This window comes from Eptesicus fuscus, chromosome 4, assembly GCF_027574615.1.
Source record: "Eptesicus fuscus isolate TK198812 chromosome 4, DD_ASM_mEF_20220401, whole genome shotgun sequence".
NCBI classification, from domain to species: domain Eukaryota; kingdom Metazoa; phylum Chordata; class Mammalia; order Chiroptera; family Vespertilionidae; genus Eptesicus; species Eptesicus fuscus.
The window spans coordinates 82,921,339-82,937,121 of record NC_072476.1 but is presented as its reverse complement, the minus strand read 5'-3'; the positions used below and the strand labels follow the sequence as shown (position 1 = coordinate 82,937,121).

The 15,783-nt window shown below is 36.6% G+C and overlaps 1 protein-coding gene and 1 non-coding gene across 2 annotated transcripts in view; both read right to left on the bottom strand.

Annotated features, from left to right (window-relative positions):
• Positions 1–15,783, bottom strand: part of LOC129148874 (cAMP-specific 3',5'-cyclic phosphodiesterase 4D-like) — a 500,245-nt gene that overhangs the window by 419,051 nt on the left and 65,411 nt on the right. The window lies entirely within an intron of this gene.
• Positions 13,561–13,639, bottom strand: MIR582 (microRNA mir-582). The gene has a single exon (NR_129195.2). It is a non-coding gene; the product is annotated as a microRNA mir-582 (primary transcript).

The window sequence follows — 15,783 nt, the reverse complement described above, 5'->3', positions numbered from 1 at the left end:
GGTTAAATGAACACTCTAGACACATCCCTGTATCTGAGGGATCTGGCAAGGCTTTTCGGATGGCCCATGACTGACTCCCTCTGACTGAGCAGCATGAAATTTATCTTTTACTTGTTTGCAGAAAATGACTATGTAACACTACAACACTGGCCAGTATTTCTATTCCTTAACACATGGCTCCTGACTAGGACTCAGTTTTCCAAACAGGTGCAAGATGTTCCCTTGTTTCTGATATTTTTAAAAAGTAAAACACATCTCCTTCTAAATTACCTCCTAAAGGCATACTTCACAGTTGTCCTAGTAATGATTTTCTTGATATCGCTGACAAACCCTATCATTACCCCCTTTTTGAATGCAAAGTAATATGTGCTAATTGTTGCTTTCATGAATTTAATAAGTCAAAACCCTATGGGAAGTACAATTGTCTCATATTTCAGGCTTCTATGTGATTGCACTTGCAAATTCCTGAGCAGTGGATTTTATGGGGGGAAATGGTGCCATCTAGTGATCAGATAGGAAATCACACCTGTGCATTTTCCCTCTAGACTAGGTTACAGTATTACAATAAGGAATTCTGTACTTAATTCAGTACACATTAGAATTGGAAGAAGGGAAATAGAATAAAAATCACTTAGGCAGGAACTTTACCCAGTTATTTTCTATGTACAACATTATTTGTAGTCATTACTAAAAATGTGGGTTATAACTATATTAACATAGCATTCTCACTTTCCTATGGTCATTTCTTAACTTCAACCTATCATTGTTATAGTCATGTAATTTCCAAAACAAATGTCTCTACATGTAACATTTAATATCAATGAACCATGTCGCTGGTGCATTAAAAGTTAATGAGATTTTTGAAACATAATTCTAAATATTGCACTGTAAAATATATTTACATACCCTGCTAGGATGCTAGTAAAATGTTGAATACTTAAAAACAAAGAAGAAAAATTTAGATGGCATACTAATAATGGCATACTATTTAAAGAGCAAAGCATTCCTCCACATGGAACCAAAGTGTTTCTCATTGTCAGGAAAAATTATCTCACTGTATTTCTAGTTTTATCATAGTATAATGCAGATATCAATAAGATAAGATACACTCTCCTGGGCCAGTTTAGATGCCCACACTGTCCTGGAAGAGTCTGTCCAGGTTCCCCCTGTGGAAAGTTCTACAAGGACAAGGAATATTGTTCAACAATTGGCTGAACCATTTGGACAACTGGATATTACCTGCAAAAGAATGAAACTGCACCCCATCCTCATACCATATGCAAAATTAACTCAAAGTGGATTAAAGACATAAGAGCTAAAACTATAAAACTCTAAAGAAAGCACAAGTGTAAATTATTCTCTGTGACTTCGAATTATACAATGGGTTCTTAGATATGACACCCCAAAACAAGCAACAGAAATAAATAGATAAATTAGACTTCATAAATTTTTTTAAATGTGTTTTAAAGGACACTCTCTAGAAAGTGAAAAGAAAACCCACAAAATGGGAGAAAATATTTACAAATATAGAGCTGTTAGAGCTAGAGCTGGATGATGGAATTGGTAATTTAGGTCCATAATACTATTGTCTCCACTTGTGTTTATGTTTAAAAACTTCCATAAGAAAAAGTTTCAAGTAAAATTATATGATCCTATCAGATAGATTTGTTTTCATATTCTTAGTATGCATATTTAAAATGTGTAAATAATTGCATTATATAGTTTTATGACAAATTGTAATGTTAATATCTCTATCATCATTTTTGTAAATATATGAAAGCACCATGTTTTAAATTGTCTGCTATTAATGTATATTCACCCCAAAATATTTGACTATTATCAATAACTCATTAATGACCATCCTTATATAATCATTTCCCCCACTTCTCTAATTACTACCTGATGATAAATTCTTTAAAAAGAAGTTGCTCTATCTAAACTGTATTCATATTTTAAGTCTTTTGATATGCAGTGTTAAAATTACTTTTGTGAGTGTATCCAATTTATAGTCTCTAAAAAACACGTGTGCCCATTTCCTTAGCCCTTACTTAGGCTGGGCATTACTGATCTTTCTAACATTTCCAGTCTATTTCTGGTAAATTTTCAAATTAATCTCAAAGAAAACTCAGAAACAAGCTTGTTTCCTTCATTTCTTTTCTCTAATTTGGCAAAAAACAACAATAATAGAAAAATTAAACATTTATTTTTAACCCATGACATATTACATGATAACAGTCTCTCTTCTAATGACACAATTCCTATTTGTACAGCCATATGCTGAAAAGGGACAATAACGTTTAATCCCAAAGTTGCCGACCCAACGGAGGAATATTTTCTAGGCTGGAGTATTTGAGTATTGTGGTAACAATGGTTTAAAGGAAGGATGTTTTTCCATACCAACTTAAATATAACCAATTATCTTGATACAACTATTATTTTTCCATTTTAAAAAGAAAAAAAAAAGACCCTTTCCTGTTTATTTTATTACTTGTGACCACATTAGAAACAGAAAGAAATTCCATTGCAAGTCCTCCAAATACGTAATCAGATTCATCTGTGGTTATCTTGCCTCCATAAACATTTCCTGATGACTTTGCTAACTATAATCCTGTAATACAAACCCTCTGGATCTTACTCTCACAGAAAGTTCAGATTATTCGCACTCCAGACAAAGAGCTAAATGTCAAGCTGACAGTCATCTCACTTCTGTAATCAAGTCCCTGCCAAGTTAGGTTGAGACAAGTGATCTATGAGAGATAATCTAATGGCAAGGCTGAAAAGCCATCTGGCCATGTATAATAAGTAAGCAATTTCCCAATATCAAGTCATCAGGCCTGTAATGACTTAAATTCCTAGAGAAGTCCTTACATAGGGTAATGGTTTAAGAGCCAGATTTATATTGAGGCTAAGTATAAGAACACTTGTATTTACTCATATTGAATAAATTATGAATAATATGCTTTTGTGTAACTTCCATAAAATTGCTATTAAAGACATTATTGCTCAGTTTTCTGAAGTGATACTATTGAGAAGTCTTAGAATTAATTACAAGATTTTTTTCTCTCCTGAAGACATAAATATTATCAGGGTTCCCTATTTACTATGTTTTTTAGGAAGCTCAGATTAAAAGTTAATTTCAAGTACAAAATATACTTTTACATTGTGTTTTGTGACTTAGTTTTCCATAGTCCTTTTCTTAGGACAGCCTAAATATCTTTTTGTAATAAAAGCATGAAAAAATAAATATATAGATAAACAATGAGATGATTTTAGGTTTTAATTTTGATCATCCACACTAATGAAAATGATGTGGGGTACAAATAACCATATCAAATGATATCAAAACCCAGAAACCCACACATGTATTTGGAATTCATTCAGGAATACATTTGAAAATACTCATGCACCAACATTTATCCTTACTTTTTCCAGATTAACCTGAAGTTTGGTCCAAGACAATGTTGAGCAGATATTCTGACTTAAGTCAACTTACAAACAATGGACACCTATCTCGGTTGGGTAGTTAGTGGTGCTAGGCAACTCTTATTGTAGTGAAAATGAAATTATTAACACCATATTTTAAACATACAAATAGAAATTGCCAACACACATATTGTTTGATTCAGTCCTAAACTGAAACAAATTAACTGAACCCCCCAGCCAACTTTTGTTTCTAAATAATATTTTTTCTACTTAAAGGAATAAGGGATCCTTAGAAAAGTAGCTGACTTCAAGGCTGGGACAGAGAAAAGTACACGAGTCTTAGATATCTTGTGCCAAAAAGTAAGAAAATGCTCAAGGAATTCTAGGAAGATTTCAAAATGACAATGAAGCCAAGTAGAAATAGCTCCTATTGTCCAAATATGGGACAGTATGAGCATCAAAATAAAGAATGATATTAACTAGTAATATTAAAGGGTTATAATATGTTAAGTACAAAATCCACAAGTTTATGCAAAAAAGACAAACAAACAAACAAACAGGAAGAGAATGCTCTCCCAAATAAACAGAAAGCCAACTAATCAGTGAAGAAGAAATGACCACCTTTAATACTGATCCAAGCAGTAATCACTGAAGAATTCTAACTATTGGACAAAAATCTGAGGAATAACAAGATATTTCCATGGTTTCAAAGTATCGCTCTATAAGTTACTTGTTAATTACAAAGGAAAAAATGGTAACTTTATAGTGGAGAAACATGGCAGATGTCCCTTTAACCACATGATGAAAATTAATATTGTGGTAATGGAACTAACTAAATTTGCCTCCAGATACAAGAACTCAGAATCATTCCTATAACATTCCTCCCAAAATTATATGAATCTCTTCACAAGGAAATATAAAACTCAAATTGAAGAACAGCCTACAAAACAACTGGCCTGCATTCTTCAAAAACCTCAATATAATGAAATCAAGTGTCCGAAACTGTTCCAATTTCAAGGGTATTAAGAAGACATGACAACTAATTGAAAAGCGTTGTATTTTCTTTTGCTATAAAGAATATTATTGGGACAATTACTAAAATTAGAAATGAGGTCTTTAGATTAGATAACAGCATTGTATCAGGGTTAATTTGTTGATTTTGATCATTGAACTGTAACTATTTAAGATAACTGCATGCTTTTAGGTATTATTTAGGTATTATAAGCTTTTCAAAATGTTATCTAGCCATAGAAAAACATCTAGTATAAACACAACTTTCAATAATTATTTTGAACAATTAGATAATAAAAAACAACAAATGCCATAGGAAAATACAAAAAATTCGAAAGAGAGCCAGTAATCTCTAGCCACTTGCTTGTCCAGATCATGAAGAAAGTAATAAGTGATTTGGGCATGAGGAATGAGTAGGCAGAACAACTCCCAAGAAACACAGGGCTCCTTTGATGGTTGATTTTGGCTTGAGGACTTCCAGATGGCTTAACCCAATCTATGATGCTTTCACCTAACATCTACCATCTATCTATCTATCTATCTATCTATCTATCTATCTACCTACCTACCTACCTACCTACCTACCTATCTATCATCTACCTACCTAGCTATCTATCTCTTCTTCACTTAGGGTAAAATTTGTATCATAATCTGAGGTTTCACTCAACATTATCTGGCTTCCTCTCTATTTTCTTTTACATGGGGGTTTCCTAAAAGCCTTTCATTTCTAATCCCAATTTAGCATTGCTTCTTGGGAGAATAAGAATAACAGAGTATAGAGTATATATGGTATAACTAGTGGAAATTAAAGCTGGAGGAGCAAACTTGGGCTTTATCATTGAGAATAACTAGTCAATTTAACACTTTGCCCCCAGGCAGGATAAATCTTAATTTCCAAATATAATAGTCTATATAGTTTTTAAAATTCACCAAATATCTCATAAATTCCTTTGGTGAACTGTTTCAGAACATGATCATCTTTCACATCCAACTTAGGTCTATACTAAATCTCTTATTGGGATTTAAGATCATTTATTCCAATTCAAGCTTCTATAAGGCTAGATTATAGCCATCTATAAAAATACTATATTAACTACATGAACTCTCACTCAATACAGGAGTTCTCACTACAATGTTCTGCACACATGGTCTTGTGGGACCACTGACCACCTTTTCTATTTGGTACAAAATTATATCTCATTAATATAATCTAACCCTGGAATAACTGCTCCTTATGAACTGAAAAAACAATGATTCCCCATTTGCAAACAGAAAAATAAAGTCTGTATCTTTTCTTAGGGAGGTTTTTTATAATTGCTATTAAAGGAAATGATTTTTGCTATTCTAAAGTCGTTCAAATACTCTGCCATTTGCTGACAGAGTAAAAAACTCAATCTTCAATTATTATGTTAAATATAAAATTGTATCCAATTTAAAATAATGAGTATATATTTTTTCTGCCAATGATTTGAAACGGAGTTGGAATGCATATGGGAAATGCTGTTATCTTTCCAGATCCCTGCTTGAATTAAATAAAGGCATTTGTCTGACCGTGATGAGCACATTGTCTGGTCCAGGTTTTCCAAGGATGTAAATCAAAATGAAAAGCTCCAACAGCAAGACTTACCCCATCTGCATAGAACTTCAAAAATAGTGACGTACTTACCTAAAATAGAAGGAGAAATGATATTAATGACATTCATCGCAGCTTAGACACATAGTGAAAAACACATTCTAGAAGGCATTCGGGGCATCTATCCCCCCTCACCACTGCCAGACCCAGTTTTAGGGTTTTTGTTTATAACACAGCAGTCCAGATGGTGGTGTCTCTTTCACTGTCCAAGTTTCCTCTGAGTACATTTCATGGGTATCTGCTTCTATTGAGGGCTTTCTTACCTGCCAACCCCAGTACAATGGGCTATATGTGCTTTTTCTAATTTACTCTTCAGAAGATGAAGGTGTGGTGAGTGCTATTATTATCCCCATTGTAAAGATGAAATAAGTGAGGCTTAGAGATGCTCATTAACTTGCCCAAAGTAACACAGCTAGAAAGCACTGGAGCTGGAATTTTCATAGGTTCTCAGATTCCAGAGCCCAGTCTCACAATCTTTTTGCTATACTCCCAAAACCCAATGGGAAAGAAAGATATACCCCAGTACCTTGTTTCATAATAAATTATAAAAATAGAACTGATTATAATTTTAAAACTTGGAAGAATCAACAACACCTGTGGCATAGCAGATGCTAAATAATATTTGTTCAATGAATAAATAATAAGCAAATGAATGTTATTGATATTTAATAAATGTACTCAAGTTTTATCCCAACACAACAAATATTTGCACAACCAATACTCTAATGTAAAGGTTATTTCTTTCTTCCTTCAAATGGCCCTGCAGCAATGCTTCATTATGCTAATTACCTAGAGATGTGAACTGAATGCTCTTAAGTAACAAAGATGAGGGATAGATCTTGAACAAGCCAGGGAACTATAAGAAAAAGACGGAGTTGTCTACCCTTGAAGGGCATGCTAGTCTAATGTAAAAGCCTTCAATTGATCAAGAAGCAATTAACAAACACCGTTGAAAAGTTCATTTTTTTAAATTTTATTTTTGTCACTCTTATATAAGATTCTCTTTTGCAACAAAAAAAGAAAGAAGTATCTGAGAGGGGAAAAGAAATGAGGAGCTGGATATCTGAAAGAATACGGTAATTAGAAAAACAAAAATGAGAAATCACTGAGGTTTCAAATTAATGAAAAAATAACCATCATATATTTTCATGTTTAATATTCATAACCTAGCCAAAGACTTAATTTTAAAAATAACAACAAGAGCAAATTGCCTCTAGAAATGCAAGTCTCTGTTCTCACAAGCTAGTCACATAATAATATAAACCAATGAAATTGGAGGCACTTCACACAAATGTCCAGACTCTTTACCAAATAACTCTTAATTTTAATATTTTATATGAAAAATATTTATACTTATGGATGATTTTCTCAGCATTATTTATAAATTTTGGTTCTTTTTTTCTATTAATAGACTTTTATGGAGGTATTTATTAAATATGGTTATTAAAGTTAAGTCCCCACTCCAAAAGAGAGGTGATAAACCTTTAAAAAATGTTTTAAGCAGCATTTTCTATTTGTTTAAAGGTCAAACTGAAGTAATATAAAATTCCCAAGTCTTTGCACATTTTAGTGAAACAAATGAAAGTTTTATTTTGTATTCATGTTTACCCTTAAAGATAATTGGACTCAATGGTATGAAACTTTAATTAGGAAGCAATTAAAAAATGCCTTTGGTTCCCTTTTGATAAAGACTCTGGAGAGGGTCCACAGAGCAGTTATTGGCCCATCTACTTCCTTGTGATGATATTAACATTCAATCACTCAGTGAGCAGCTAAAAGTAAAGAGCCTAATCAGATTCATCTTCAATAAGCTCAAGTGTTCTATGGATTAGGATTTATCCCACTGTTCTATTGACTATCTGGATTAGTTCTAAGTGATAAGTGCAAATGAAAAGACATCAAAGTTAGCTGCCTTAAGTGCTGAAATAGGGGTAACACAAATATGGATAGCATTTGAATTTATGCGGGGGGGAAGGGTAGGAAAGGGAGGCATACCCAAAGTACAGTCATATTTATTCATTAGACTAAGGCATAAATTTTTCCAACAGTAAGGTGTTGAATGATTCTTTACCCTTGTCCAACCCCAACATTCATTCCCTATTCTATTGGTCATGTAGCAGTTTCTTTATAAACAAGCAAACAAACAAATAATTGCATCATCTCAATGGGAGTCTAGTGAATTCATTCACAAACTCCCATGAACTCAGGTGTATTTATTCCTATATTAAGTAGGTACAGGTCAGAAGAATGAGTTCTATGCCAGACTGGCCTTTTTGCTGGAATGATCAGTAAGTCCATTTGAAGTAAAGTCAGTGTTCATGATTCCCTCCATGTCTGTGCAGTGAGCACTTATTCTTAAAGGAATCCTATATAATAAAGATGTAATATGCAAATGGTCGTTACGCTGTGAAGCGTAACAAGCGACCACATAACGACCGGACTGGATCACGGATCAGCAGGAGGGTGGGGCAGCGAGCTACAGTGGGCAGCAGAGAGCTACAGGAGGGGGCAGGGCAGCAAGCTATGGGGGGGGGGGGGGCGGAGGGAGCTACAGGAGAGTGGGGCCATGGGTAGAGAGCTACAGGAGGGCGGCAGCCAGCTACTGGCTACAATCGGGCTGCAGAGAGCTACAGGAGGGGGCAGGGCAGCAAGCTGTGAGGTGGGGGTGGAGGGGAGAGGAGATAGGGGGGTCTATAGGAGGGTCGAGGCGAGCTACTGGAGCACGGATTCGTGCACAGGGCTACTAGTTTTTAAAATAAACCTTCTTAGGAAGGCAAGACATCCATACTTGAAACAACTATTAAATGATGCAAAACAACTTATAATTAAATGCAAATTACATGGTAGAGCCATCAAGTGCTACAGGAATTTAAAGAAATGAGAAAAGGATGTTTCAGCTGTTGTGTGGGATTACAGCAATATTCTGCTACTGGGTGGGAATGCATCAAGAGAGCTTTTGGACTTGTGATATGAATGCACAACCAGTTCAAGTTCTTCTGGCCAAAGAATAGGGTAAAGATCCAGCTTAGAGATTTCAGGACCAGTAGGGAGGCTGCTGCAGAACAAGTCAAAGGCTTAGAAGGGAGCATGTGTCCAATGAATTTTGAGAAGCAGGGTTTACTCTTAATCTCTATGAACATTTGTACCTATGTATCACATATTGAGCAAAACTCCAAAGTCTCTAACCTTCTAGGATCATTTTTGTCTTCAAAATTCCATGAGCAACTCAAATCCCTCTCTCATATTTATCATAGGACCCAAACATCCAGCCTCCATGACCTGTATTTTTGGGGATAACAAAAAACAAAACATGCTAAACTTGGCCCAACTGAAGGATCATCTCTTCTTTTTTTTAATCATCACCTGAGGATATTTTTTCCATTGATTTTTAGAGAGAGGGAAAGTCAGAAAGAGATATCAATGTGAGAGAAACATATTGATTGGTTGCCTCCTGCATGAGCCCCGATTAGGGCTGGGCCAGGAGAGCCTGCAACCGAAGTAGGTGTCCTTGACCGGAATCGAACCTGGGACCCTTAGGTCTGCAGGCAGACACTCTATCCACTGAGCCAAACCAGCTAGAGAAGGGTCGTCTCTTCTAATGAGTCTTTTCACTGATTGCTACCCTAACTCCTCTCCCAAACTTAAGGGCCCATCTCTATTCTTAGCTCTGCATGATGTGTTACAATTGCTCCCACAGGAAGAACCTGCATCTTTTATTGCTATCTTACCAATGTTGTCATTGTGTGTAAGGCATGGCAGGTTTGTTGAAATGACTGAATTGTTTCATTAGCTTAACTATTGTTTCATAGATTAACTATTCAGACCAAAACCAATCCCACTCTTGGCTGATGTGTGTATGGGTACTTGTTGAAGGAAGGGAAATGGCTCTGTCCCCTCATTGGCAGATCACCCAGTAATTACATTGGCCCCTGACTTTCTATATTGTATAGATACTTGAAAAGTTGACTGTGTTGTGGTTTACTCTCTCATGGACCCTTTAAAACCATTACCAACATGAAGGGGCAGAAAAGAACAGAGGCAGGAAGTATCGCGTGCGTACACACAAATCCTGGCACAGGGAACTTTACCTGTAAACTTCATTCTTGTTTGAAAACATTGCAACACACTGTTAAAAGAATGTTAGCCCACATATGGTGCTTAGAGATATTTTGGGTTTACTATTTTATTTATTTATTTTTTTAGGTTGGAGATAGCAAGAACATGAAGTAATGGGATATGCTGTATAGTCCAAAAGCAAATCTATTTAGAGCAAAACCATAATTACATATGCAGCTTTTGTGACAGGGATGGCACCATCAAATCCACAGTCTACTTCTGAAGAGCCACAGGCATTTGATTCAAAGAACCACCTTCATTAACACAGACTGTCACTAACTCATCACAGATTTAGATCAGTCTAAAATAAAAATAAAAAATCTCTGCATCTCTAAAAACTGAAAACCACCCTGGCAGTCTCCTAATTTCCCTGAGAGGAGAGGTTTCACTTGGCACAGAGGACTACGAGAGGCCTGCAAGTAGGCAATTAGCTGGTTGGGGACAGGGTACACTCTGTGCCTCTCTGTCCCCACCTCCTCCACCAGCCTCAAGCAGAACAGGAGAGCTTTCAATGGCAATGGCTTTTACCATTTGAGATGCAGAAACAGAATTTCTTAGCCCATTCATTTCCATTGTTTCTCAACTGACGGGTGGGAAAATGTATGACTCTTAAAAGTCTGTAAAGAAATTATAGTTTCATGGAACGCACAGGAGGAGGTATGCTCAATTATCAAACATACTTTTAATAGTGAGAAGAGAAGAATAAGAATCAGAAATATCTGTTACAACTTATTGCAATAAATGTGGCAATAAATGATAGCTACATAGCTGGTGATTATAAGTACCTCATGTGTTTTTTTTTTAATTTAAAAGGTTGACTCTTCTGGCATCACCTACCAAAATTATATAAAACAGTACCAACAGAAATAGAACGTAGTGAATCTCGAATCAATTTTAAAAGCACAACACCAACTTATTTTTCCCCCTCCGTGGGAGTCTCTGTGCTATTAGGAAGGTGCTATGAAGTGGTCATTAGAATGCAGGCTTTAAACCCAGAAGGGCTGGTCTAAACACAGACAAACCTGAGCACCCAAGAAGTGACAGTGATTTGTGAAGGTGAGGAGGTGATAATGCTGATGAGGTGATAATGAGGACTGCCAAGCCAGCAGCAAAATTGAAGTTGGGAAGGATAGTTTGGAGATCCTTAGGATGGTCAGTGGAGCCTTGTCTATGGGCTGATTCATCCCACTATCCTGCTAAATACTTACAAAGCAATAATACAAACCAATGGATGTTTTACATCTCCATCCTTCCCCTGCTGAATCAAAAAGCAATTTAGTTTTTCAAAGTCTTCCTAAGTCTAAAGTGATGCCAATTAAGTGTCAGTGTACCGCTTATTTAAATCACTATCTACCAGTTATATCCAATTTAGACAGTCTCCCTCTGAGAGAATTGCTAATGGCTTCTCCTGCACAGGGACTATAGAATATTGATCAGACAATCAGGCAGGATCCCTTGAGCTTGTGCAGATAGGTTTCATCTAAGAGTGGGCAGAAATTCCAGCAGCAACTCTGCAGGGATCCCTGGTTACAAATTCCAATACCCTGCAAGAGGAAGCTGCATGAAAATAGCTGTATGGTATCCAGTTGTCAACTGGGAATATCTAGAAAACCAATAAAAGGGAGAACAAGGCATTCAGAACGGCGGGGCTGAGTGATTATAATCTCTACTGGTTCTGGCTTCAAGTAAAGTCATCCGTTAATTGTAAAGAAACGAATAAAACTTTGCGGTAGCTAGCTAATGAGAAAAACCTTCTGCGATACTGTATCAGTTTATCAGCATCCCATGTTTGGGCAATCATACCTTTGCTATTTTTATTTTCCTTCTGTAAATCATGCCACTAAGGTTAAAAAACAGACTATTTAAAATGGGAGAAGAGTGCAACGCTGCAGAGATTAAATAGAAAGGGTCATCACTTCATGAATAACATTTCTTGTGTACCAGTAAAAATATGGGAGAAAAAAAATCACTAGATGTCACAGCTGTATTTATATAATACGAGAGGCCTGATGCATGAAATTCGTGCAAGGGCCTCAGACCCGGCCCCTGCCTGCCGCTGCCACGGCCGGGGGTCTCTGCTGACTCTGCTGCGGCCCCCGCTGCCTGCTCTGGCTTTGTCTGGAAGGAAGGATGTCTGGAAGGACGACTGGTCTAATTAGCATATTATGCTCTTATTTATAAATACCAAATAAGTGAGCAAAGACTAATAATAAATATATACATGTATTATATAAATGTATACATGAGGTGTTTGGATATTTACTTAGTTATAGTTATTTGTCTGTTAGATTTCCCTATGCTCCTATTTGACAGAACTTCAATCCCCTTAATATCTCAAAAAGCTCACTCCACCTGCCTAGAAACCTCAGCTTCTTCTGTATCTTATTTATCAACTTCCAATAAAAGACCTGTTCCCTTCTTCCAACTACACTCATACAATATGCTTATTACACCTACTAAACATTTGTGGAATTAGCATCCTTGTCTCGATTTCTAGAACCACTAACCTAGCCCATGCCCATGTGATGTTCTGTCTATGTAAAAGCAGTACACACCATTTACACTCGCAGTCTCCAGCCTTGTCCCTTGCCTAATTTTTCTTTATTCAGCCTCTAGGGTCTGACCTTGCTCCACAAGTGCTTGGATACTTCATAGTTACAAGTTGAACATAAAAACCTTCACTTGACAGCCCTGGCTGGTGTGGTTCAATTGGTTGAACATCATAGGTCGACGGTCAACCCCTGAGCCACACTGGCTGGGCTACCATTTGGAATTACTCAGAAAATATGGAGCTACTCTTGATACTGAAGCATCAGGCAGAAATGTTTCCTGCGTCCTCATAGATAAAACACTCTGAAACAATGAGCAATAGCTTTACCATAATGTTTTGTAAATGCAGGATGATATCAAGAGTATGAAATTGATCTTAGAAACAAACCTTAGAATAATCACCTAACAGCCTCCTGCTCTTGACCACGAATGCACACGGATACATTCCTTCATATAAATCACAGAAGATGGTCTATTTCACATCATATTTCACATATCACATTGCATACGTCATTTCAGCCTTGAAGCACAAGTATCAATAAAAGAAACTTGTCTTATTTTTCAAAGCTTTTTATTATTCATAAAACAATAATTAATACATGGTTAATATCACCCTCTATAGAGGAAGCACCTGATACCTCAATTAAGCCTCATAAGAAGAATAGATGATACAGACAGACTTATAAGACATTACAAATTCATGATAATTCAAAGAAGCAGCACCATGTCGCCTTTACTTGAGAAGAAATTTCCCTTTGCAAACTGAAGGGGGATTTGGCAGTGTTTCCTTTGTTCCCAGCCGACTTGTCAATGAAATGTTTCCACTTTGCACCCTTTGGGTTCAGTTGTTCAACCGGTTACATTAGTTAGATTAGTAACTGGTTGAACAACTGTAACCAAAGAGTACAGATTGAGATGCTGAGATCTCCTAGAGAGACGTTTGCTAGTGATGGTCAGCAGAACTCTGTCTGTCCTCTTCAATGTTTGCATGAATGACTTGAAGCAAGATACATACATGAAATTCATTAAACATCAATTCAGTATCTAGTATTTGCCTGCTATTGTGACAAGGACTATGGATAACTGAGAAAACATTAGTTATATGTTCCTGAGCTCAGGCTGGTAGGGGAGGGGGCAGGGAGGAGAGAAAGAGGGAGAGAGAACGAGAAAGAGAGAGAGAGAGGGAGAGAGGCTATATTACACAGGAAATTTAACACTTGACCTCTAGATAGATATATTTGAATGAAGAAAAATATTTCAAGGAGTGTAAGGGAGACAACCCCTACAATTTACAAATTTCTCATTAGAATCAACATTCAATCATTGTCAGTACTACCAAACACATATCTTGGATTTTACCTTTATTTAGTCAAGCTCACACGATATTTTGCAGGTGACAAGTTACCAAGTCTTACTTAACAACACAAACAAGAAAACACAAAAGCCCTGCTTCGTTAATATCATCTCACCTGGACCTCAGCCACTCTCGGATATTAATTTGGATACTTTGCAAAACTCATTCTTCCAAGCACCAAATGTTTGTTTATTGTAATTAACGCACCATGCTTAGACCCTGGCTGTCTGTGCTAGGTATTCCATTTCCTCACTCACCTAATAATTCTGCATGGGGGCACACCTAGCTCATTTTGTCATCAGAATTGTGTGGATTCTTTTCCAATTCTTGAAGTGGACTGAGTGCTTCAAGACTTGCCAGTGCTGTGCTCAACCGAAGTAAAAACTGGAGATAGCACAACTGAGTTCCTCCGACTCTCAGAGAATCCACTAATCTGTAGGGTTGCTTTGCTACAACTCATAAACCCAGGGAGATTAAGCGGTGGGTCTTTTCTGCTGTTGGAGGAACTGATCTTTTAACTTTAGTGTCCATCGGCAATGAACATTTACATAATCGCAGTGCGGTGTCTATAAGCAAGGCATGCAGTGAGGCCCAATTCTGGGCTTAAGTGGTATCTCGCAGGTTTCAGACTGAGCGACCAGGTGGACACAAGAGGACCATAATTCAAATGCATGCAAGATGGAACAAAGCGAAACTGCTGGGCCAGGATATTTCAAATATTTTCTTGACAATATATAAATGTCTTTCCATCAGATTTATTTCCATGTTCGAAAACCTTGTAGAACTTAATATACCAATGACAGATGTTAGTCAACGCTGTTTGAAACCAGACTTCCCTTATTTACAAAAGGCAGTTTTTTACAACTATCAAGAATAAACACCAAAGAAATGGAAACTTTTCCATTTGTAGCGATTCACCCGCGTTAACCGGCTGTAGACTGGACACAGCTGTTTCTATGAGAGATTTTCCTTTCTTTGGAATTTAATGGTGACTGTGCTCTCGTGGCATAAATACAGTAAATGAAAGATTGTTCTGGGCTTCATAAGAGAAACCAGAAACAATGGCTCCCCCAGGTCTTTCCCTGCCTGAGTAACCAAACTCTCACCTGGAGGCTCCTAGGTAGAGGACCTCGTTTGTCATGTCAATTACACACAAACAAAATGTTCTTGGATTTTTCTTGCCGCCTTCCTTAAACTGAGGAAGACACATCCCCAGCCAGGAGGCAGTTATGAAGATAAAGTTGAAAGTAAGAAGGCAAACCCAAAATATAAACACAGGAAAGAGTCTCATTCCCTACACTTCTCACTTTTCAACCATTGAAAGCTGTTTCTCACTGAATTCAATTCTTTAGAAAAAAAAAAAAAAAACAAAACAAAAAGACAGTTTTCCCAGGCTGTGGTGCACATGTCTTCTTGCGCACTTAGATTTTTGTTTAATAACAATACTAAAAAAAAAATTAAAAAAAATGAGACGCTGCTTGCAATGTATTTAATAAATTAAGAAGACTTCCTTGTAATTTTCCCAGAGCCTATCTGGGTTATTAATAGGAATAGCTACATTTTATCCATTGCTTAACTTTGTGCCAGGGATTATACTTAGCACTGGGTACACATTATGGCATCCATTTTTCCCTACAGTTTCATAGAATAATTCTGGGCATAGTAATGCAGTGATCACTACTTATTTTGACCTCCA